The sequence below is a fragment of the Microtus pennsylvanicus genome, chromosome 1, assembly GCF_037038515.1.
Source record: "Microtus pennsylvanicus isolate mMicPen1 chromosome 1, mMicPen1.hap1, whole genome shotgun sequence".
Taxonomy (NCBI): domain Eukaryota; kingdom Metazoa; phylum Chordata; class Mammalia; order Rodentia; family Cricetidae; genus Microtus; species Microtus pennsylvanicus.
In genome coordinates, this window is record NC_134579.1 from 13,622,470 (window position 1) to 13,648,488 (window position 26,019).

The 26,019-nt window shown below is 36.3% G+C and overlaps 1 protein-coding gene across 25 annotated transcripts in view; it reads right to left on the reverse strand.

Annotated features, from left to right (window-relative positions):
• Robo2 (roundabout guidance receptor 2) overlaps nt 1–26,019 on the reverse strand; it is a 1,494,745-nt gene that overhangs the window by 178,176 nt on the left and 1,290,550 nt on the right. The gene's annotated exons all lie outside the window — the stretch shown is intronic.

A 26,019-nucleotide genomic window follows, 5' to 3' on the forward strand; every position in this document is an offset into this window, starting at 1 on the left:
GAAACTTTGGTGGTAGACCACAACCTCGTGATAATATATAGATTAATAGAAATGTGTTAATTTAAGATGTAAGGGTTAGCCAATAAGAAGCTAGAACTAAAGGGCCAAGCAGTGATTTAATTAATACAGTTTCTGTGTAGTTATTTCAGTTCTGGGCAGCCAGGAAAAACAAGTGGTCTTCTTAAAACAAATAGATATTAAAAAGTAATAGAGTTAAAAAATAAGTCAAGTAAAGATAGAATATATTTATTCTATACACAGAGAGTCAGGGCTGTGTATATTATTGTGTTTTCTTTAAACTTTTTCACTGTGAATGAGCTAAATACAGGGAGATATTTCATTGTACGAGCTGATAAGCTAAACCAACATATTTATTTTAAAGGTATCTTGACTTCAAAAATTGAGTCTAAGGATATGCTACTTTAGAAAGAGATTCTGCTTTTGTATCCACCGAAGATTAGAACCTGTGGATTCCTTCCAGGCTAATATGGCTTGATGGAACAAGAACACCCCCCAAAAGTTCTCTTTGAGCTCTAAAAATACTCCACCCAACAAACAGCAGGAAGCAGTTTGGAGAAAACAACACACAAATTCCCATATGATTGTTTAAAAATCTTTGTTTTCATTTAAAAAAAGGTTGGGTATAGATCATAAATGGTCATAGATAATCTCTTTTTAAAAAAAATAAGGGAGCTATGACATAGAGACGAATAATTTGCATTGGTATAGATCTTGGTCTATTGATACAAATTTAAGGTCAATTTTGTTAGACTGTGCATGTTTATTTATTTTCTTGTTTAAGGTAATTATTTGTGCAGCTAATGTGGGATTCCCCTCTGTGTGCTGTTAATATGTTTTATTACCATTGATTACTAAAAAAGCTGCTTGGCCTCTGGCAGGGCAAAATATAGCCAGATATATATAGAGAGAGTAGGCAGAGTCAGGGAGACACCATGTATCTGCTGAAGGTGACAGACACTACTGGAACCTAACTGGTAGGCCACAGCCTCATGGTGATATATAGATTAATAGAAAATGGTTAATTTAAGATGTAAGAGCTAGCTAGGAATACACCTAAGCTATTGGCCAAGCAGTGTTATAATTAATATAGTTTCTATGTGATTATTTGGGTCTGGGCAGCTGGAAAATGAACTAGCAGTCTTCCTTTACATCATTTTCTTCTTCTTTTTTTTTGTTTTTGAAAAATAACTCACTGAACTCAATTAGTGCTGCCCATATGTGCATGGGTATAGACCAGTCTACTGGAGGATGTGTAACCTACCATGGGGCACACCTCTGAAGAAGAGTGTCTCTCCCCTCTCCAGCAGCTATCAACCGCTAAAACCTCCACAGCTAGTGTGGGACTCATGAGCCCCTTTCCCTAAACATGTTGGATATTTGACTGACTATGTCTTTCTTAGGTCTTGCACAGGTAACAACAGCTGCTGTGAAGTCACAAGGGCAACAATGATGATGTTAATTTTCCTTTAAAGATAAGCATATAGATTATCATGATTGAAAATGTTCAATTTTTATGACTTTAATACCAGCATTTAGGAGGCAGAAATAGGAGGATCTCTTTGAATTTGTGGTCAGACTGATCAACATAGTGATTTCTGGGACAGTCATGGCAACATAGTCAGATCCTGTTTTAAAAAAAATAATTATTAATAATATAGTTTAAGATTGGTGTTGTTTGTGTTCTCAAAGCTCTACCAGTTTTTCTTCAAAATAGGAATTACTTTATTTAGTGCTTAATATGTCAAAAATAATGAAGACTAAGTACTTTTTGGCATTTATGGCACCCTTTGCCTAGAGCAAATATTCATTCATTCTCATGGTTTTCCCTAATCAAACAGGAGATCAATGGAAATATTTTATTCTTTCTTATAAAGTATATTTCTTTTCACAATAATAATTCTATTTATTGACTACATAGCCATATAAAAACATTCTTAGACTGATCACAGTAAAATGGAAATATTGGCAGAGTAAAATATTTTGCTTATACAATATATATTTATGGTTTGTACCAACAAAATAAAGCAACCTAGCTAATATAGCTAACACATGTCTAAAGACATTTATCAAAGTATTTGGGCCACCAATCTTGATTTTAATTAATTTAGGAAAATGACCTGTTCATCTGGTTTTTGACAGAACTTCTCAGTAATAACATTTGAAACAAGAGGGTCAAGTGTTTTAAAACAAAAAAAAACCCACTCATTATGCTGAAGAAGTGGCTCATTGGTTAAGAACACTGGCTGCTCTTCCAGAGAATCTTAGTTCAGTTCCCAGCACCCATTAGATAGCTCACAACTGTCTCTAACTCCAGTTCCAGGGGATCTGACACTTTCACACAGACATCCATGCAAGCAAAACATCAATAAAATAAATGAATAAATTTAAAAACTTGGTAATTAATACGAATATAAAGAATACTTTTAATCTAGCAGTAATGTTGTACCTAATTCTGAACAGTAAGAATTTTGTGCAATTTAACTTTTGGTAAACTCCAATATTAAACAATATTTGTTCCCGTTGCTTAGTGAGCATTTAAGTTTTTATTGAATACAGATAGTTCTGAAAACAATCTAATTTTTAAATTATTTTATCTGTGTATTTTGCCTGCATGTATGTATACCACATTCATGCCTTTTGCCCATTGAAGCCAGAGAGTTTGGATCTTCTGAAATAGAGTTACAGAGTTACAGATGGTTGTGAGCTAATGTGGTGGTGCTGGGAATTGAACCCAGGTCCTTTGGAACCACATCCCATGCTTTTAAGAGCTGATACTTTTCTTGAGCCCCTATACAATTTTCTTCATGCATCGTTTCATTGTGCTTAGTCTAACATGTTTTCTTCTCCTTACAGTTTGAAGTTGCAAAGACATATTTGCAAAGCTTACAATGCTTAGCTGTATAGCACTGGTCATGAAAATCTGAAAAAATATGTGTAAGATTGTAGAAAGAACAACAAAAAAGGTGAAGTAATTGGAAGAAAAAAATAAAAGTTAATCATGGATGGGCCTACTGGTTTCCAGAGAACCAAAAACAATCTGTTCATGACAGTTTTGCTGTTTCTTCATCAAATGTCTGTTAATTTTGAAAAGATAAAAGAAGAATCAGTCCACTCCACCTTCTACCATCTATAATGACTTCCTGGAGATTGTTATCCAGGGCTACTCATGCAGGGCTAATAGAGCCTGAGGACAGCACACACATGGAAAAACAGGTTATGTTCAACTCCACCAAGTGTGGAGTGTGATGTGATCTCTACTCAGTGAGAGAGCAAGTACAAAGGGTTATCTAATAGTAACAAACATCTGTCAACACTCTTGATACAGAGGCATCTGGAATGAGAGAGTGGGGAGTTCAATGCTCTGATGCAGTTTCCCAGCATGCCTTCTGTCACCACATTTCAATGGTTACATTACCCAGACTTTTGTTTGATGATGAGAACAGAAAAGACGCCTCCCTGCAGAATCTTATTCTAACAATTCATGTTTATTCGTCAGGGTGCACACTCATTCATGATGGGTGCTCCTCTGTGAAGATGAAGGATGATCTGGGAAAATTAAAGCCAGACTAGTAATCCTGGTTAAGTCCCAAACATCACCCACATCTGCTGCTAAAGATCTTTATCTTGGGCTGTGGCCTTAGATTGTTGAGATGAGATTTAATGCTTTCTCTTCATTTTGCATTTGCCACTGAATTTCTCATTTTGGTACATTACAAAATGTCATTGAATCAGAACAGAATAAAAATTCTGCACACTGCTTTCAGCTGATTACATTTATTTTTTTGCTTTTGTGGAAATATCCTAGAAATATTTTCATGTAGATGAGTGCTACTTGATCCCAAGACTCCACACACCACACAAGCAAAACACAAATGCCTATATTTCATGTCTTAAGGTTGTTTGCCTTGTTCAGTTTTAGTTTCGGATCTTTAATTTCTGCTTTTATTTGCCTTCTGTCCTGAACTATAAAAAAAGTTCAAAAGTAAAACATTGATAGAGCTTCTGAAAGGATTGCATTCATGTAGTTGACACCCAGTCATATTCTACTTAATAGTACCTGTAATAGTATATATAATGTATGCTGTAATAGTAGGATAGGATTTTACTCTAGGGTACTGAAATTGGGTGCTAATATTTCAAGGATAAAAAGTAAATGTTCTCTGGATAATTTCTTTATCTCCCTACAACAAGAAGACAGAGCCTCATTACCCATGTTTGCTTTTACTTGAATGAGAGGAAAGGAAATACAAATTTGTTTCCCCGTTAAAGACTCCTTCTTCTATGAGCAGTTCATTAAAGAAGCATCTCAGTTTTATGAAACTTAAGGAATCTTACTAGAAAGAGAAGAAAGAAAAGTGACAAATATGATCACATATCCATGAATACAGTAACATAGATGCATTTAATGATGGAATTCGGTTCTTATTTTCCATTGATTTGTATTACGTTTTTCTTTTTCCTCCTCATCATTTTATTCTACTTCTTCTTCATTTTCTCGCTCTGAGTCTCAAATTGGCCTTGGATTCAGAATCTTCTGTATGGGATTACAGTGTGCACCATCATTACTGGCTCACACTGATATTCATTAAAGGAATGGCGTAAGTTTATTGACTATTATTTCTATTGTTTTTTTTTAACTAAAACTTCTATTTAAGTTTCAGGCACAACCATTTGTCTTTTCAACATTTTCACAATGTTGGCTATTAACAGCAATTTTTAATGCTACAATATTTAGTTTTTTAAAAGTTGTTCGTACACAGTCTTTCCCTCTGGTGTAACTGCAAAAAGAAAAAAAATCTATAATAATTATAACTGTTTCCAACAATTTTTCAGTTGCTTTAATGATCCAGTGTCCCCTTTTTAGTGGACTGAGAAAAGTCTCTGTCATTAATCAGGTGTGGAAGCTTTGCTAATTACAGTAGTGACTCCACTCATTGCAACAGCAGGTAAATTGGCTGCTTCTTCTAGAAGCATTAGAGACTCGTTCTTCTTTCTGCTCTCCTTACATTACTTTACCTTTCAAAGAAGGCAGTGGATAAAAATATCTACTTTACATCAGCAGGAGTGAATTACTCATCCATTTACTCTTGTCACCTCCTAGCTTTAAGTTACTTTTGCTCAATGAGGTGATGGCAGACTAAATTATGGATGGAGCCTCAGTTTAGGAATGTGTGCCTTATCAAGAGAAGTAACCGGTACAAACTATGATGAAGTATATGCTTCCCCTTTTTGTGTATTTAGCAGCAGATCAACATCCATTGCAAATGAATGGACAGAAATAAAAGTAATATAAATAATTAGAAAGGAAGGAATATATACATCAAATTAAGTGAAATTAACTATAGTGAAATCATGGTGTTGAAATTAACTATAGTGAAATCATGGTGTTAAGAGTTCATGATGAATAAACCTCAGTGTGAATAAAACACTGAAAGGAAATGTCTCTATTATTGCCAAACTGTGGAATGTGGCAAGCTAGATATACTATGAATGAACATATATCTCTGTATAGACAAAGCAATAGCATGTTTGAAGCAATGTTATACAATAAATAGGAAATTAAATATTTACAGTTTCTTGCCTCAATACGTACTGGAATACATAAACAAAAAGGCCGCAGTCTCCTGGCTTGCAATCAAAAGAGGCTTAATTGTAAGGAAGTCTGTGGCTTAATCTAGGAGCATGACCCGTGAGATGACAATGGACAAATATGGAAAGTGATGATGCTGGCCAGAGAAAGCCACATTTAGCAAGGTCAAAACCCAGAAAATACAAAGACAAAAACCCAAATTGAATGCTTACCTTTTTAAAAAAAGACAACTATGTTTATATTGGTAAGCAACAGAGGACAAGTGGACATACACATCAATGTGATGGACAAGGCGAAAAGCATAAAAGGAATGGGCCGGAGAGTATTTATATCATAAAGGGACAACATCCTGAAATTATATTATTTAAAAGGCCTAATTAAGATTTTTCACATTCCTTCCTCTTCCTCCTCCTCTTCTTTTTTTCATTTTAATGAGGGGAGTCAGTCTAGTTCCAACTACTGAAGGGGAGGGAGGATCTAGAGTGAATGAGTTGATGAGATGGACAAACCAGAAAAAAGGGCAAACACTGGAGAGATACTTAACCCCTTCACAATCTACCTTCTAGTGACTACAATTTTCTTCATGAAGGCTCATGGTGTGAAAAACTGTTTGTTTTTTGCTTTGATTTGAGTAGTTAATTGTTTAAAATTTACCAAAATGATTGCTACAATACTATCCCATGTTACACAGTTAAGAGGACCTAAGAAGTAATGGCTAATACAACACAGGTTTTGCCTTGTAGGATCTAGAAGTCTAGAGAGAACTATACCTAAAATGAACTTATCTGTTAATGGAGAATATTAATATACTTCAGAACTAATCAGGAATATCAATTAAAGTTTATATACTTCACTCTAATGATTCCTTGGTAGGAGGTGTTATTATTTATAAAAAGGTGGTGTGGGATGCGCTCCATGAGGAGTGCCTGTTGGTCATCCAAGGCAGGTGGTCGGTCCCCTGGTGGGAGACAGACAGACAACATGCGGAGAGAGTTTGGGTATAGAGTTTATTTAGTGGGTTATGAAGAGGGAAGGGAAGAAGAAAGGGGTAAGGGGAAAAGTGGAGCGAGAGAAGTGCAGAGTTGCCTCTCAAGAAGAAGGATGGGGGAGGAGGAGAGAAAGGGGGGGACTGGAGCAGAGGTGAGAGATCCACTCGCAGGAGAGCAGGGAGGTTGGGAGTGGATGGGGCTTGTCTCTTAAAGGGGCAGGATACCCAGATGAAAGACCAGGCCAGCAGATTACAGAAGTAATTACTTAAAATTCAGTTCACCTTCATTAATTATAATAAGATGTAGTCATCTGCAGTTCTTTCTGATATTTGCATCCTCTAATAGAAATAAAAAAAAACATAAAACAAACAGTCACTGAATGCTGAATAACAAAGAGCAGTTTGTGGGTGTGGCATGCAATTTTGATGATGGTAAAAGGAAAGAGTGCTAGCACATACATTTATGAACAGTAAGTCAGCCCATTACATGAGGGGACATTGGACTGTATTAAATTATTCACTCTTAAAAAACAGTGATGAGGAAGGAGCTTAGTAAGTATTCACTTCATGATAGATGATAGGGAATATTTTTTTTTCTGGGGCAAGTATAATATTTTTAATTTAGAAGTTTTCTTTCCAAAGTTTGGGCAGTTTAATAGGTAAAGTGCTAAATCATCTAAGACAAATGAGAATATAAAGTAAATTGTCTGTAAGAATTTTAGGTGATAAAATTGTCTAAGTGGTAATAGAAGTATGATATGTATGCACGTAAGTATGCCTACATATTTTATATATCTTCAGTGTCTAGCAGCATGAGTCATAGGAGACACAAGATTACAAGATACCATCCAAGGAGCTTGCAGAGGTCCTGAGGACTTAGAGTATCAATTTTGAGGCTAAGCTAAAAATAAAACACAAAGAAAACTGCTGAGAATTCTCTGTGTGTGTGTGTGTGTTTCTCTACAAATTTACTTCTGGAAATGCTATTAAATTTTTTACTGATTTTTATACTTTTTTTTTTGAAAATACCTTTTGAGGGCTTGAGAAGACAGCATCATTAAAATGTTAGTCTTGCAGCCACAAGAACCCAAGTTCTAAGTTAATTCCAAGGCTGGTGAGCTCCATCCTCAATACTCATATAAAGAAGGAAGGAACGATCTGACTCCACAAAGCTGTCCTCTGACATCTAAACATATGACATGGCACGTACTACCCATCTCTCACATCCATCTCTCACATACACACACACACACACACACACACACACACACACACACACTAAAGGTATATGTTGTTATATTGCCATTTTCAAATAAGAATATTGAGCCATACAGATGTCTTCTTGATATGTAATTTGTCCTTTCCTTTCTTGCTAATAAATTATACCCTAAGAAATAGCACGATTATCTGTTTTACCCAAAGTTGTGCTATCTACTGTCAGGGTACACAGCTGGAACATTAACTATGGTGAGCTCATCTAAATTTAACTACACCTGCTCAGAGGGAGAAAAGTGTATTTCCACATGGTTATTTTGAAAGAACAATGGAATAGTATTTAAAATCTGTTTTCCAGTGTATCCTCAGTTCTCATATGTGGCCAAGCAGCTTGATATTCTAATTGTAATAAAGGAAAATGCTATTTTGTGGATGATTCAAATTATAGAATTTTTAAATATCATTTTGCTTAATTAAAATTATTTCTTTCTTAAAGTTTAACTTAGTGAGGTTATTTTGGTGGTGGGGTATAAGATAGAAGGAAAGAGAAAAAGAAAAATCTACAAACAAAATGTGGGTAAGGGTTGAGTGAGGATTTTAAGTAGGCTGTGCAGTGGCAAACGCTAGAAGAAGAATTAAATTTCAAAGCACAAGATCCTACAATTATCTTCTCACTTCTTCATTTAATAAACATTAAGTATATCAAACTTTAAGCAGTATTTACATTAGCAGCTGAGGTTGCAGTGCTGGTCCCAAAACACAGGACCCCGAAACATTCTTTCTTGCTTCTAACATTATGAAAACAGTAAGGCAAAAGTCTATGATCTGAGGAGCTCTAAGAAAAGAGATATGAGATCACAATAACTCAGGGAAGTACTGGAATAATAAGGAATATTTCAGAAAAAAAGAAGGGAAAACTACAATAATTAAAGGAGAAAAAGCATCTCTGGGTTGTTCGGAGACTCTTTTTCGAGCACTTCAACTTACAATCTTGGTTTTATATTGATTGAGTCACATTTAGAAGCTCAAAATGATTTTATGGGAAGACTTGGATGTTGGTAATGTTACTTAGTACAAAACGTGTTTTAAGCTATTGACAATTTTTAAAAATAACTCTGATTAAAAATATTTTTGTAACAGCTGTCCTGAGTTCTTTAGAGATTTGTGAGCATTCTCCAATACATTTAGAGCTCTGAAAAAAAAACTGTATCTATGTCAGTTTAAATGAATATAGCAACTGAAACTGACTGATGAGTGTAATATACCATGAAATAATATTGTGGCGTTGGGGACATGTTTCTCAGTTTTTTAAGAGTTCAAATATGAGTTCAAAGAATATCTCATTCAGCATTTCAATGAAGGCTTCATTTTTGTTCTTTTGTACCTAGGCTTACATGCATCTGACTATATAAAAAATAATATTTGCCTTTCCTGGATTCTGCTTTTACCTTGTCTCAGATTGTTAATACCACAGAAAATATTCAATATTTCTGAAGAGCAAAGACTTTAGAATTATTTTACATATTTGGCAGTCCTGATATTCACAAGTCAAAAGTCTCAGATACAAATAACTAAGAACAGTAGTTTTTAAATATTAACTAATTGTATTTAAGGAAGAAAAAAGTAAATATTTATTAAATGTGATAGTTCTAATAATGATGACCACACTTGGTGACACTGTCACACCGTGAGTACCTCAGTGCATGTATGCTCTCTAAAAGTCATACAATCTCAAGAGAGTGTTATGCTTTTGAGCTTCAGAAAGTGAATTTCCAGAGGTCATATAGCTTAGAGATGAAAATCCAGCGTTCTTTGTGACCATGCCCTCTTTTCCCATCTCATACTAGAAAGTGGCCTCTGTTACTGTAAGTACCATTCTCCATATTCTTTGTTAATGGTAGGGATGAATTGTCTCATGTTATTCACAGAAGACTGAACAAAGATTTAAGCACCTTAACAACTTTCCACTCAAGTTTAGATAAGAAACTACAAACTTTATTACATGAGCATTGAGAAAATCTCCCGGAGGACCATGAATAGAGACCATCTCAATGTTTGTGGTCAGGTATTCGTCACACGGAAAAAAACAAAAATGCAGGCACACGGAGAAGTCTAGACATTGTGTGTGTGTGTGTGTGTGTGTGTGTGTGTGTGTGTGTGTGTTTACAGAGGTTTGGTAAATTTATTTCACCCAGAACTAAAGTAGTAGCTAACCCAGGAAAAAAGTCTTGCAAAGTGCTGAGCTTCATTATTTTTATTTTAGGATCAGTTACATACAAGACGCCTGCAATGCTTCCCACAAAGGTTTCTGCATTGCTGTTCATACAGCCCAGTTCTCCCGGTAATAAAATGCTGGTTGATCCCCCCCCCCACACACACACACTGCCCCTTGAAGGGCTGACTTTGCTCACCGGGAGACACACCACTTTTTTTCACTTGAATAATTTTGTGTAAATAAACTCAGATTTTGCTAGCTAAGCATGTGGAAGTCATATAAAGCACACCTAATCACACAGTTGAAGCATTCAAAATGTACCGTACTGCAAAAGCGGCAGTGCTGTTTCTGTCAAAACCTGTCGTCTGATGCAGAAAATGGTTAGTTTTATGAGTCGTTTCTCTGGGAACTCTAATGGAAACATAGCTAGACGGAGATCTGAATGAAAGACACGGATTTCTTTCATCCCTTTCCTGAATAAAACTCAACCAAAATGAGGACCTCTTTATTATTAAAATTAACACGTGTTTGGTTAAATAGGGGAAATCTCTGTAACGTATTTCACAGTTTACAGATTGACAGCACATTACATTATCCCCTCATAGACCAGAAAACTTTTGCCAATCCTATGTCTACCTGGTCCACTTTCATCTGTGGTGTTCTAATCCAACGTTTGACCAAAAGCCACATAGGGAAAGAATAATGGAGCATACCTTCTAAGTTATTGGTAATCATTAAGGGCTGAACTTTCATTTGATAAATAAAACTGTATAGACCTTAGCCGTTTGTTATTTTATTTATTTATTTATTGTGTGTGTGCTTATGCATGAGTGTCATTGTAGGCAAGTGGAGAAATGAAGACAATATAGGAGAAACAATTCTCTTCTTCCACCATGTAGGTCCTAGGAATCAAAGTCAGGACATCAGGTTTTGTGGTAAGCATCTTTATCCAGGAAGCCCACACATACTGTATGGAAGCACACTGTGGAGAATTAATGATTGAAAGCTTAGGAGCAGGGCTACGGATGTAGCTCAGCAGTACAGAATGGCATTTTCATTTTTAAACCTCTCAATTCCCTGTGCAAGAGCATACACAGATGTACATGCACACACACATATATACATGCAAAAGCCTGTGTACTAATTTTTAATACAGTATGTGATATAATTTTAGCTAGGCATGGTCATTCCCATGTGTTGTCCTAGAACCTGGGTGATTGAGGCAGCATAGCTTATAGGGAAAGTTCCAGGTCAACCTGGGTTAGTGCATGAGACAGTCTCAAAATAAAAATCTTTCAGTGTATCCTAATTTTCTTAGGATAGCATTCATAACCCACTAGTGACATAGAAGAAGAAATGCTTATTTTTTTAGTGGACAGAAGAAAATAAACCTCAGAAATGGATGCTTTAACACATGGCATATTATTTGTCAATTTTTTGTGGCTTCTATGGTTGAATTTGAGTTCAACTTGAGTTGAGGTGGATTTGTGTTTTAAAGATGTTCTTTGTGCTGGATGTTCAGGGCCTCAGCATCAGCATCATTTTGGTTCTAGTAAAGGCCCTAGGTAGATGGCATCATAATAGTAAATGATTACACAAGAAGAGCATCGCCAGGGAGGATGCCAAAGAAGCTGGGGAAGTTTCAGCTGGTTTCTTTTATCACAATCCTCTTAAAACAAACAAACAGCAACAATAACTAACCAAGGGAATCTTATAAGAACAGATTCCATTTCTTCCAAGGGCACACTCCCAAACCTACAGTCCTTTCAATAGATTCCAATTCTTAACATCACTACATGGATATCAAGGCTGAAACACAAATTCCTTTGGGGGCATAAAAAAAAATCCATTGATAGGACATCACATAGTCATAAGAATATGATGTCTCTCAACACATCGAGTGTGGTCCTACTAATGTTGTCTTGTTGCTGTGCATACGGAGCACATATTCATGAACTACCTAGCAGAGTATAAAGCATCTTGCTACTATTAATTGTTGCCAGGAAACATTGTTGGACATAGGATCAGTTGACTCAATATATGTGAAAAAAACATCCTCTAAATAGTGGTGGTTTATAAGTAGGAGTTCCTTTCTCAGACTCTGGTGTCATTCTTATTAAAGAAACTTGACTTTCCAGGAAAGCAAATAGCTAATTGGCTTGTTGTCACTTCCTTATTTCCCCCAAACAATTTTGCTTCATTGACTGCATTCTGTCACAGGGAAAGGGACTTGGGGATCCAAAATTGATCCATTCTGCTCTAACAGATGCCAAAGATGAGGTACATCAGTTTAACAACTATTTAGAGGCCATGAGAAAAATGAATTTAATCATGTAAAATTCTATTGTTTGGATGTTTAAGATTCTTGTCCCCCTGCCACACAGCTTTATTTCAATAAATTCAGTAAAACTTATTAAGCAACAGTTTTGGGTATCAGTGCAGAGAACTGACAGGTTTCTTTAATTTAAAATACTCTGCTAGTGCATTGCATAAATTAGGATACAGGGGAAACATTCACTCTACTAGACATAACACGTAAGCTTTGAATTTCTATGTACATAAGGTTGAGTTTGAAGATGGGCGTGGCAGTTTGAAGACGTGTAGGGGCAGTTTTAAGATGGACATGTGAAGTTTGAAGATGGATAGGTGCAGTTTGAAGATGAGTAGGTGGCCATTTTTGTTGCGCATTTTGGGATATCATGCCTGGAGTGTCATGCTCAGCATCCAAGTTAAGGACAGATAGACCTATGACATAGTACCATTAACATCTTCTTAAATTATTATTAGTTTCAAGTTATGTGATATACATTGTAAGATGTTATCATATGAAGTGAGGAAGTACGAAGGAGAATGTTAATAACTACCTTGCCATCATATTATCTGTGCTTGTACCTCTATGTGCGACTTTGATGCAGCAATTTTACCTAAGTAAGTGAATCTTTGACAGCGCTGGAAAGTATTTAGTGATTTGAAGTACGGTGCTATTAACATCAGGTAGAGAGAGGAAAAAAATCAATACAAATTTTGCTCACAATTAGCAAATAATTCAATGATTTCTTGCAGGCTCTCTACAAGGAAGAGGTGTGGAATCCTTGTATTCAAAGCAAATTCCTCTGGATTTATTTCTACAGAAAAGCTTATCTCACAGACCTGATGAATAAAGGCATAAGTCTAAATGAGTCAATGCTTCAGTGTAATTGGAGTTACAGACCCAATTACTGCATGCCATCCTTGGTAATTATTTCTCCTATGCAGTACATCAGACATAGTTTCAAATGTTATTAACACTTTGCTTATTTAAAGTAAAAGCTCTCCTTGATATTAAAAATTAGCAAAATCATGGCTAATTGTTAAGAAACACTATTTATTTTCAGGATAATATCATTATATAACTTTATAAAGAACATATTTTTACTTTTTTAATGACTGAAAAATTTCTGAATTTTATGAAATCTTTAACCTTAAAATAGAAATCTATTTGTAGTTGCAATAATCATTTAATTCAGTTCAAATCTCACAAAAAAGTCAATGCATTTAAATATAAGTACTCACTGGTGTGCTTCAAAGTACATATATTATGCACTAAATATTAAACCTGTTTAATTCTCACTCTACTGCAATATTCTACTTTTTATATTTTTCTTATTGGGAAATTTGTAAAATTTGTGACTTAATGTATTACCCATTGATGGAGGAAGGTCATTGGTTAATAAAAAAAAACTGCCTTGGCCCATTTGATAGGTTAGAACATAGGTGGGTGGAGTAAACAGAACAGAATGCTGGGAGGAAGGGGAAGTGAGGCAGATGCACACTCCTCTCCAGGGCAGACGCGATGCAGCCAGCAGCCAGGTCAGATATGCTGAATCTTTCCCAGTAAGACTGGTGCTACACAGATTACTAAATATGGGTTAGGCAAGATTGTGAGAATTAGCCCTTAAGAGGCTAGAACTAATGGGCCAAGCAGTGTTTAAAAGAATACAATTTGTGTGTTGTTATTTTGGGGCATAAGCTAGCCAGGCGGCTGGGAGCCAGGCGGCAGGAATGCTGCCCGCAGCTCCTTCAACAACCCATCACTATGTTTATTTAATGCTGTGGTAACTTCTTTAGCCAATAGCCTTTAAAATACTGGCCCACTTAGGGCATAGTCTCACGTACTGTAAATGCCAACGAAAAGCATGCTCAGAGCTCTTGGCTTTTGGATTCCTGGCACAGAGGACTGTAGATTGTTCCTCTTTCCGTGAGTTCATCCACAAATAAATATTTTTTTTTGTTTTATATTTTTGTTTTTTGAGACAGGGTGGCTCTGTAGCTTTGGAGCCTGTCATGGAACTAGCTCTTGTAGACCAGACTGATCTCAAACTCACAGAGATCCACCTGTCTCTGCCCACCAAATGCTGGGATTAAAGGTGTGTGCTACCACTGCTCGACAAATAAAACTTTATTATACTTCATTCTGGGTTATTGTGGAACTCTTTTTTTATGTCAACAATCTAGGAGGATAAAGAGATGGAGATAGGGAAGAAGGAAAACAGGGAAAGAAAGAAGGCAGAGAGAAGACAGAGAAAAGAGTAGAGCAAGGAGAAGGGTGAAAAACAGAAAGAGGAAAAGGATCTCTGTATTTTACAAGACAGTCAGAGCTTGTAGGATATAAGCTTTGAGTCTAAAACTGAATATACAGTTGAGGAACAGTGAGGTACACTGTGTGAGCTCAAATCTCAAACAGAAAACCCAACCAATCAAACCAAAGTAGTGACTGGAGTCTTTCAAAGTACACACATACAATAACCTTAATGCTAAAGGTGTTTGAAGTTGCTACAAAGCATGGATCCTCATCGCTACATTGTAATACTGTACCAATCCTCAAAGCTTCCCATAATGTGGTAACTGAGCTGAGGACAAAGTCAACCTTAGCCTGCAAGTATTCAGACTAAGTATGGCCTGACCAGAGCAGGGCATGTTCTTTCACACAGGTTTGTCACAATTTACTACAAGCAGTTTTTCAAGAGGATTTCTTTGTCTGTTGTTGTTGTTGTTGTTGTTGTTGGAAGAAACCTGAGAAAGTAATTTATTAATAATTCAAAACCTCAGTCAGTTTCTATGCTACACTGTAACAAGATCCATTTGTAAAGTTAATTTCTAAAGCTGTGGTGATTGGCCTTACAAATAAAGGGCATTTTTAGTTTTATTTCACGCAGTAAAGTTATTTTCCCTCTTTGTAAAACTGCTTTATCAGTAAGCAGAAGAAAGAAATGATTTAAAAGTAGAAGATTTACAAGGTGGGGCTTAAAAATTTGCTAAGTCATAAAAGTGTGATTAATATTACTTATTTTATCACTAATTCTATTTAAATAGCATATCCCTTCAAATACTATTTAAGATTATAAACATATAAAACAAGGGACATATAGACATCTCAGCCTCTGAGTATGGGTTTTATTATAAAACACAGATATTTTGACCTTATTTCAAGCAGTACAGGTTCTTTTTATAACGTATTTTGAATGAAAATTCAAAATGAGCAATTTAAAAAATTGATACATTATTAAATATTAATTGCAATGCTGACTGAGTGAATAGTGACTAAACTTTTTATATTATATAGACAGTGCTACATCAATGCTTTAGAAAGAAGCGTATCTCAATAAAGGGTTTTAAATGGCAAGGTTTGGATTGTGCCAGGCATTCAGGAACACATTTTCTTCTCCTCCATGTGGTTGCCATGTAGTGATTCCTTAGCTGGCCTGAGCAAGGTAGGGTGTGCACAATAGAAAACCACATATGTATAACTGCCAGAGTGGCTGTCTACTAAGGTTCATGTCTATTAACAATGAACTCTGCTTCATAAACAAAGTCAGAATGTGTAGGCTATTTTCTCCATGGCTACCGAGCTTTTAGGCTGTCAGATATATCCTCAGGACATAAGTCACCACAGTTTCTTTGTTATTCTCTTAATTATGTATTCAAATAGAGATCCCAATTGGTTTCAAAACAAAACCAACATCTAACTAAAGAGTCTATCTCTATATAAGTGTGAGGCAACTGTGGGTGTGCATATAGAGAAAATAACATTTTGCCTTCTGACATATTTTTAAATACAATTTTATTTGAATTCACTATTTCTATACATAAATTAGTTTCTGTTCCTTTCATTTCATTGCAGAAGGTCACATCTGACCATATCAGAATCCTCAAAAATCCCCCAAAGGCATGCTAACTTGAATAATTCATAAAATGGAGTATTTTTTACAGTAGCAATGTTGACATAGGCCAGCACTTAGTTTTCCTCCTAAAATGTAACAAGTCCCAGACAATGAAACCTGGAGATAAGAATAAAGAAATGAAGAAAGCTGTTGATGGACAATTTCTCCCACACTGCAATGGCACCATTAGTCTCCTCTGGAATTTTAATGCTATGGATGATTATACAAAGGGATTTTTTTTCATATGCATATATTTTACTATAGCTTGTTAATTTTTATTCCATGGGGTGGAGAAGCTGACAACCTGATGAATTACTATTTTGTGATTATGCCAGGAAATATTTCTCCCGACTCGCAACCTCTCATCAGCTCAGCATGATACATCTGAGTTTTAAATATAAAGTGTAAGAAAATCTGCAGATGATATAAAACACGAATTGGAGAACCTCAGAAGTAAATAGATTTTAAACCATACACCTTCAGCTCTCCTGCACAAGGCACAGCTGCAGGCAAATATAAGTCTGAGAATTAAATCCACTCTTAGAGTTCATATACTATGCTCAAAGTAACAAAAGAAGAATAGGAATACTAAGGCCTTATATAGCCAATATTGCAGTGAATTTGTGGGGTCGTGACATATTGCAGCAATGGAATACCCAGACATGAGGATTCAAAAAATAAAAATTTGTAAAGAGCTAACCAAATTATGAACTAAACTCTTCCACCTGGAAATGGGTCAATTCAACAGATGCAAAAGCCATGAAATCGCAACAGCTAAACATGTCATTCTATGTTTCCTGTTAATTGTGGGTTTTAATTTAAGGGAGCATATTATTATTCAAGTCAAAATCTGAACACAAGCTAAAGGCAAATGTACCCTTCCCCCTCCCAAAGGATTATATAGATTAACCACTGGGTTCTAAACCAAGTCCAGGTTTAAGAGAACTGGGGATCTTCAGACACGTGAGTTCTGCTAAGTATTTGATATAGGAAAAGGAAATGGAAATAAGCCTATTACAGAGAAGACATCATGTGTGCCTAAGAGGACGACTGAGATCAATACCATGTCTTCATTTTCTAAGTTCACTGTTCAGTCATTCTTAAACAGATGAGTGCTAATTTCTTCAGAGTCTCTCCCAAGACTCTAAGGCAGTATTTTACCCATTAAATATTTAAGTGATTGGTTTTTTTTTTGCACATTTGATGATAGAATTTTTGATAAATGCTTATCAGGGAAACTTCAAGCTACTCTCCTTTCATAGTCTCCCTTATCCTTGGCTACCATGTTTTTCTCAGGAGCGGTGTCTGCCCTGTTTGATTCTTCACACCTTTGTGTGGCACATGCACACCGATATGTAGACAAAGCACAGTCAGGGGGAATCAATAGAGCATTCCTTTGGTGTTGAGACTGGTTCTTGCTTAGTTTACTTTCCTTTTTTTTCTAAAGTAGATCAATAGTACTAAACGGATACCCTACAAATCGGGGGTGCAATTAGTATCTGTCTTTTGGCTGGTTAACATGGAAACAGAGGCTGATAGGTGGAACTTGTGTGGAAAACTCTTTTGAAATTGTCTGCATTCAGAACTCTCCACAGAATATGGATGTTTTAAACTATGAATTTCTTGGGAACAACAGCTTCATTTTACATTTCTTAGTACTTAGTATAAAAAGGCATATTAATTATATTAGTTTTTAAATATGAAATGATATAAAACCTACCAATATTATATCAGGTAGAGTTTTTAAACCTATAATGTCTAATAGAAGAAAAAAAGCTTAATATTCTTAGATATATTAATTTAAAACTAATTTTGTTGAACACATAGATTTAATTAGTTATTTATGAGAAAATGGCCATATCTCTTTCAAAATCTTTAAGGAATGTTGAGAGAAGATTTTATACACACACAGTTGCTGTCTCTTGCCTGGTTCTGAGTTTTAATTGTTATATCTCATGGTGACAAAATTAGAGTCAGAATATTGATTATTTGAGTAATTATAGACAACTACTAAATAATAGCCATTATCTTTCTAGAGATCCCATCCTAGTAATGCTAAAAGATTCTTCACATACCCATTTTCTAGGCTATGATCATGACAGCTGAAGTATGGGCTACTTATCTATTCTGGTCATCTACTAGAGGTTCGATGTGAAGGATATGATGTAAGTTCAGCAGATTAGGAAGTTGTCTGAGGATAAAGATACCAATGACTTCTTAGTGGAAGAAATGTGTTCAAACACAGGGAAAATACCATTCAAACAGTACAGTGTAATGAAGGCTGGGAATGGCCCTATTCCGAGGAGCAGATCTGCTAACCTTGATTGGGATGGTGACAGGAGAAGCAGGAAGCAGAAAATGGATGTGCAGTGGTATTTAGGAGAGGAAACACTGGACCAAGTGATTACACACCGGAGATAAGAGAAAAAGAAGGAATGAGATAGTCACAGAGTCACTGAACTGAGAATTTCATGAAAGGCAGATAGATTTGCAAAGATGGGCTCCGATGGAGAAGTGGGATAAGAAGACCCTGCAAAAACAGAGTGGAAATGTTGTCAGGTAGTCAGAGTGATATACAGATCTGAAGCTCTGAAATTAGGTTCTAGAGAAAATTATACACTTGAAGCAATGTGGTAGCTGTGATTTTCCAAGGGAGATAAAATAGAAAAGTGATTAAGACACAGCACAGCTACGTCTACAGAAACTCAATTATTTGAAGATTAGGCGAGAGAGGGTTCCATCTGAATAGATGGAAGAATAGTCACCAGAGAAACAGGAAGATCTGAGTGCATGACATGGGGATATTGACCATCTCACCTGTTCCACAGTAAGCACCATACAGTAGCATTTAACAGTGATAATAACAGAGCACAGTGCAGATTGATTTTAGTATAATGCTTGGCACACACACACACTCACATATGTATGTGGCAACAAATATTAAACTGTTTCCACATAGTTCTGAAACCCTATTTTCCACCTGTTTGTTTTTTCCCCTCTTTTCTTCTTCCAATGGTTCTTGGCTGCAATTAGTCTTTAACCATTTAAAAATGAATTTTATTTTAGAGATTTAATATAATTACATCATTTTCCCTTCCCTTTCTTCCTTCTAAATCCTTTAACTACTAATTCACATTCACAACTTGAGTTGAGGTTGAGGTGCAGAGAAGCTGGTGGTGTGATCAGTGGGATAAGGAAGATAAATGAAAGAGACAACTCAGAGATTTTTTCAACACAGCCCTCAAAGAAAAGTGATATCCCCAAGTGAAGCAAGAGGTTATATTTGCAAAATCATAGGCAGTTATTCAGTTTTACTCATACCCTGTCCTGCAGGCTGCAAAGTTGCTGCTGCTATCATTTTCTGAAAGTACAGGTTGATATGAGAAGCAGAGATGTGATAAACTTAGGGGATAAGATGCATCTTCAAGTGATAGTTCCGGCAAAAGTCTTCATGAGTTTTCCTGCTTTTTTTTTTTTGTGACCTTAAGAACTCCAGCAGAATGAGTAACTATTCTTCCTACTAAAAAGTTTAGGTTTAATGAAGAGAAGTTCTGTGTTGTAAAACACTTGGATTTTGTTGTTTGTTTATTTTGTATTTCCATGGTGATTTGAAGTCAGCCAAGGATGAACACACTGATACATAAGCAAATTCATTCGTCAAGAACACTTTTTCTTACAAAATCAAGAGTGGATCACGTTTGCCAAACTCTAAACTGAATTCTCTCATTAGTCTCTTCATAGACTTCTGACTGCTGAGATAAATCAGGAGGCAGATTGATGAGAGGATAGCTATGAACTGTATTTAACATGGCTTCCTTGAAAAGACATTTTTCATGTTTCTAACAATTGTTGGCCAATGAGTTTAGTCAACTCGCAAATTATATTCTACATTACTTGGTCAAAACTCATTTAATATACAAGAATATCTAAAATCCTTAATATAAATCGTCATCTACTATAAACTAACTGCATTGTTGTTAATATAGAAGACTTTTAACTTATAATTATCACTTTGGTTTTATTCTTATGGGACTTATTAGGAAAGCATATCCCTACACAAATCCCCCCAGTATTATTTCAAGCTTACGTGTATGCCAGAGATATACAGTTTGCTTATTGTATAGCATACCAGAGATGGTTTTGCTTCATTTTTACTAAGTATTTACTGTTGAATAAATGTCCAATTCTAGTCTTTTTATCCTCATACTTGGTTCCAGGAAACCATGTCCTTTTGTACTTGAGTTTGGAAATTATCATGTCCCCTATATACATGAGTGCTGGACTTTTCACCCTGGAGACGGGGAAATACCAATGTCATGAAACATAATTGTGTTGTTGAATCTTCCTCCTAGACTCTCTTATGACTGAGAGTCTGCCCTGGGATTTCAGGAGATCCAAAAATAGCCTCCCCAAATTTATTGCTGGTCAACACTTTTCCTGGGCCTGGCAAAGCCTGAAGTCAACAAGGCTGCACCTTTTCATCACTGCCTAGCCTTCTCTTTTATGGCGCCAACCATAGATCGCTGACTCTAACTCAACCCATATTTATTGAACAGTGTGAGCCAAACATTAAGTTGGATTCTGGGAATGCCGAGTGGAAATGTAGCAGATTCTGCTTGGGAGGGCTCACAATCCAAGGAGAGAAGCATTTCAGGAAGAGTGTACAGTGGGGTCATGGCTAAAAGCTGAAGAGAGATGCTTCATTTTGCAGAAATCAATAATTATTTACATCTATGTTTCAACTGTGGGTCACTTTAACAATTAATTAGAAAATTATCTTGTGAACCATACGGAATGCTTAACTATATGCTTCAGGAGTACTTTTTTCTTCCATAAATATTGCTGAATGAGTGAACTGATATCCATTTTCTATTTTATATATTTATGAAAGTTTTTCCCAAATATAAATGGCTGAAGCATTCTTTAACTTTTATTCTCACTCAAAATCACTCAAGAGTAATTTTTCAGATTATCCCACTTGCAACCGAATTTTGAGATGGAACTGGGAGTAGTGGTCCTCATCTTTTACACACAAAGCATCATATACACTAGATGACAATGCCACTTGCTAACCTTTCTGGTATTTGTGAGTTTATTGATAAAGGATTCTAATTTGGAATTGATAGTGAAGCTGAAAAAGTTAACAGTGTAAACAATATAACTTAAATGAGGTTGAGAAAGATTATAATAGATCAGGATGATTTAACTGAATGGAAGTTTACTAATCAAGAAAAGAGTGAGCAAGTTTGGGGGCAACTGTGTTTACAAAATCACGGTTGAACCATAGGTTAGCCACAGACACAAACAGGTATGAAATATTCTGACATACTCACTAGCTCTAGAAAATGAAGAATGAATATATGCACGTATCTTAATCTGAGATAATACATGAAAGTACCCATCCATTGTAATTTAGAGATTATTCTCGATAATACCAGAGACTTGGTAAGTCCCAGCACAAGCGGCTAGCATATGAGTGAAAGCGTACAATCCACAGTTCTCTGGCCTTGTTCTCAAAGGAAAAAGTGCTCAGGGTACCAGGTCGTACTCTGTTCACTCTGGCACTAATTCTATTCATGAGGACTTTCCCTAAGCATCTCTAGAGAAAAGTCCCACCTGTACCCTAATATGCTATCAACTTCAGGGGTAGGATTTCAGTGTATTTATTTTAGGGACACAACATTCAAACTTGGGCAATCTATTTCATGATTATATGTATACTAAGTTTCTACTTACAGCAAGAAAAACCTTTAATAACTCAATATATAGACACATAGTTTTATTCCAAAGGATTTTTGCCACAGGAAATAAACCTCCGCTACCTATCTATCTCCAAAGCCTTTCATCAGGCCTTCTGTTGCAGGCTTCTCTAACCAACTCAGTGACCTCAGGATCCCCTCTCCCTCCCAGTTGTCACATACTGATGTTTTCTAAACTTCATCCTCTGTTCATCGGGTCCCCTTAGGCTGTCATGCTTTCTTCTTTTGTGCCCGTTTCTGCTCTGTAATTCACCGTCTCCACAGAGCGCTTCAGAGTAGAATCTACTGAGTGGTTAATTTCGTAAATTTGAGTCTGAAGGAAGAGAATTAGCATTCTGCTTCATAACAATTTTAGGCTTTCAGAAAAGCTGGGTAACAGTTGAGACTTAAAATGTGTATCAAAAAGTGGATAAAAAAATTCTGGTACACCTAAGGAATGGGATAAAATAAATGCATTCCCAAGCCCTTCCCAGAATAAATGAAAGGAAATATAAAATATAAAAGAGAGATTAGGCTTGTGTTCTTCCATTTTCCCACATTCAAGGATAGTCACTGATCTACTTAAATTCAAACTTTGAATGTGAATTGATGCTTGGCTTCACGCTATTTTATAATTCTAAAACAGATGTTTCTAATGTTTACAGACTATACAAAGAAAATGTTTTGTAGATAAAAACTTTCTTAACTGGTATAACTTTAGAATGATATTAATTATATTTAGATATAATCTAAAATAAATCGAATGCAGTAGTGTGGTTCTGGCTTTCTCTTCAGCACTGGTTTTGACACAATATATTGTTTTCACACTACTCCTGTGAAGATGGTGATTTAAACCTTATTGAGGTCATATGCATAGTGCAATTTTATTCTATTGCAATAGACCACTGACACCAGAGTTTCTTCCTGTAGTAACTTTGTCTGACCATAGCAAAAACATAAACAAGATTAAGACATATGAACACTGGACATTGTTCTGAGTTCATTCAAATGGGCATTACAGCTAGCCTAGCAGCAGAGCTTTGACAAAGGTCTCAAACATAAAGTACTTCTACTGTTAGATGCAACAAATCATCAATGTTTATACTATTGCCAACATTTAACTACTGCGTACAAAAGTAAATCACATGCTTTTCGCAGTTGTGCTTCAAATTGATAGACATAAAAAGTGCTTGTACTGAGGTCGAAGATTTGGGTGGTGTGTGTATTTGTGTGTGGGGGGGGGGTGGGGGTGTGTGTGTATTTGTGTGTGCGCGTGTGTGTGTGCTTGTGGAGGCCAGGGGTTAACATCCAGATCATCTAGATCTGCTCCCCACCTATTTTTGTTTTTAAGGCAAATTCTCTCACTGAATCTGGAAATCACAGATTAGCAAGCCCTTGGCCTCTTCTTGGCCCCTCCTCCCCAGTGCTAGGACAATGAGCTCAGCTTTTAACATAGGTTCCAGATCTAAACTCACATCGTCGAGTTTGCACAGCAAGCAGTTTATAGACTGAGCAAAACCTCCTGCCTTAGTATTTCCATAATGATGAAGAAGCCAGCTGCTTCAGAGTTCTGCTGCAATGACTTTTGCTAAAAGGTACCATTTGTCTTGTGCTTTCTTGATAAGTCACAATATTTTTCTGTCCCTGGAAGAAGATATCACAGCAATAATTCGATGAGAAGATAAATGTTATTTTTTAAGGAAAAACTAGTTCAGCTCAACTCTACAAAAAGAAGTGACTTATCACTGCCTACAAGCTTAAAAATAGAATATAAAATTAACCTTTTTATATGAAGGATCAATGTGAGCTGAATAGTCAAAATGACTTCTCCTATTAACCACATCTTTAATGATTGATTGCATCCCTTATTGATAGTTTAAATTGTTCTAGTGGGGCAATTAGCGATCTCTGCAAACACAATGAAGCTGACTGAATGATTCAGGTGAGATGAGTCAGCAACGGAGCAGGTGCAGAAACTGCGAGCCTTGCACTTGAGGAAATTACATTTTATGAATTAATGGCTTATTCTTTTTCATCTCTTTCTCCTTTCGCCAGCAAGAGCCAGCAAGCTGCTCACTCCATGTGATAGCCAGACTTTCCACCCTCTAGACTGGGAATCCTTTTTCTCTCTAACCATTCATCCCACCCTACAAAATTTTTGCAATGTAGACCTTCACTGAACAGGAGCTCGAGTCCTAACTCTGTGCCTTTAAGGTATTTGAATGTATACAAATCTTTAAGCTCACAAAGCTCATATCAATACCTTCATTTATAATAGAGATATAGAAAGGTACTCAGCTTATGAAGATTCTGATATTTGGGCTGGATAAAGTTTAAAGGGCCTACTACCCTGCCAGGAACATCATAGGTAAAACATATACTAGTTAGTCTGGTTATTGATAATGGTCCCGTGTTTTCAGGAGAAAACATGAGGAAGTCTGGCAATACTTCCATCAGAGAGTAGCAGTAATGACTCTGACATCCAAAGGTTTTAATATTACCCTCACTCTTTTTTTTTTTTCCGCTGTCTCTGTAAATCCATAGCTCAATCGCTTATACTCCACATGCTTCACATGTACTCACCAGGAAAGATTCCATGTAGTTGTGTCATTTCTAGAGGTTTTAGACCAGTGGAAACTTTGGAAATTTTTCATTCACAAACGGAAAAGGAAATGGGACTCTCACAAGATAAAATATATTTATATACATGCTTAGATTTTCAAAACATAACCTACTCTATGTAAACTGTGGAAAATGAGTTTTTTTATTCATACTTTAATTGCTTTTCTTTTTATAGCCCCATGTATTAATCTGAGCAGGGCGACCCAGTAAGAGGTGTAGGGTCTCAAAAGCCAGCAATAGAGTCAGATAGACACCCTGCTCCCTCTGTTTGAAGTCTTGCAAGAGAAACAAGCTACACAACTGTAGCACATATGTAGAGTGCCTAGGTCAGTCCCATGCAGGTCTCTGGTTCTTGGTTCAGTCTCTGTGAGCTCCTATGACCCCAGGATAGCTGTTTCTGTGAGTTTTCTTATGGTGTCCTTCATCCCTCTGGCTCCTACAGTCTTTCCTTCCATTTGTGGCAGGCGTCCCTGGCTGTGGATCTCTGCATCTGTTTACGTCAGTGACTGGATGAAGCCTCTCTGATGTCAATTGGCCTGGGCACAAATCTATGAGTTCAGCAGAATATCATTAGAAATCATTACATTGACTTTTTTTCCCCTTTGTATTTGCTTCTATTGTAGGTCTCTGGGCTATCCAGTCTCTGGTTCCTAGCTTTCCAGACAGTGTCAGGTTGTGCCTAGATGAAACAATCAACTCTAGAATTCCACATGCAAAGTATCTCCAAAATCATAAAGACAAAGTATGTATCTCATGGCCCAATAACTAAAGCCATGCACCTAGAACATCATAATTGTTGATGCATTAGCATCCCCTTTGCTGGCTCATCTCTGTAGTGATGTAGTGTAGGCTTTTCTCCCTCAATATCTTGCTTGTTATCTCACTCATGTCTTATTTTCTGTGCCTACCCAAACCCTGTCTGTCCTTCAAAGTCCAATATACATTCAATTCTTCTGCAAAGCACTGTCTGATCCCTGTTGATTCAAGTTACCCCACACATGTGCTATTTATTTGATAGAATACCTGTACCAATTGTTATTCATATATCTTCAGAGGCTTTTACATATTTTATACTATCTGCGAATAATTCAACATTTACAAAGCAACAGTAACCCATTATTCCAAGTCTTTGTTTCTTTATTTACCAAAAGAAGAGATCAAAGTGGGAACATCCAAGATCTCTTCCTTGTAGGATAATTTAGTGACTTATTAATATATTCATTAACTCAGCACTTATTAAGCTCGTGTCATATCCCAGATGCACTAATAATCTCAGTAGATACAAATATAGTATGCCACTGACCATCAAAGACACAAATAAGTTGTGGCGTGTTCTTGGAGGAACTATTTTTGTTAAAGCACGGGAGTGGAGTTAGGGTTTATCAAGTCACATAGCAAAGATGGCCACATAGTGAAAATGCTAAATGTAA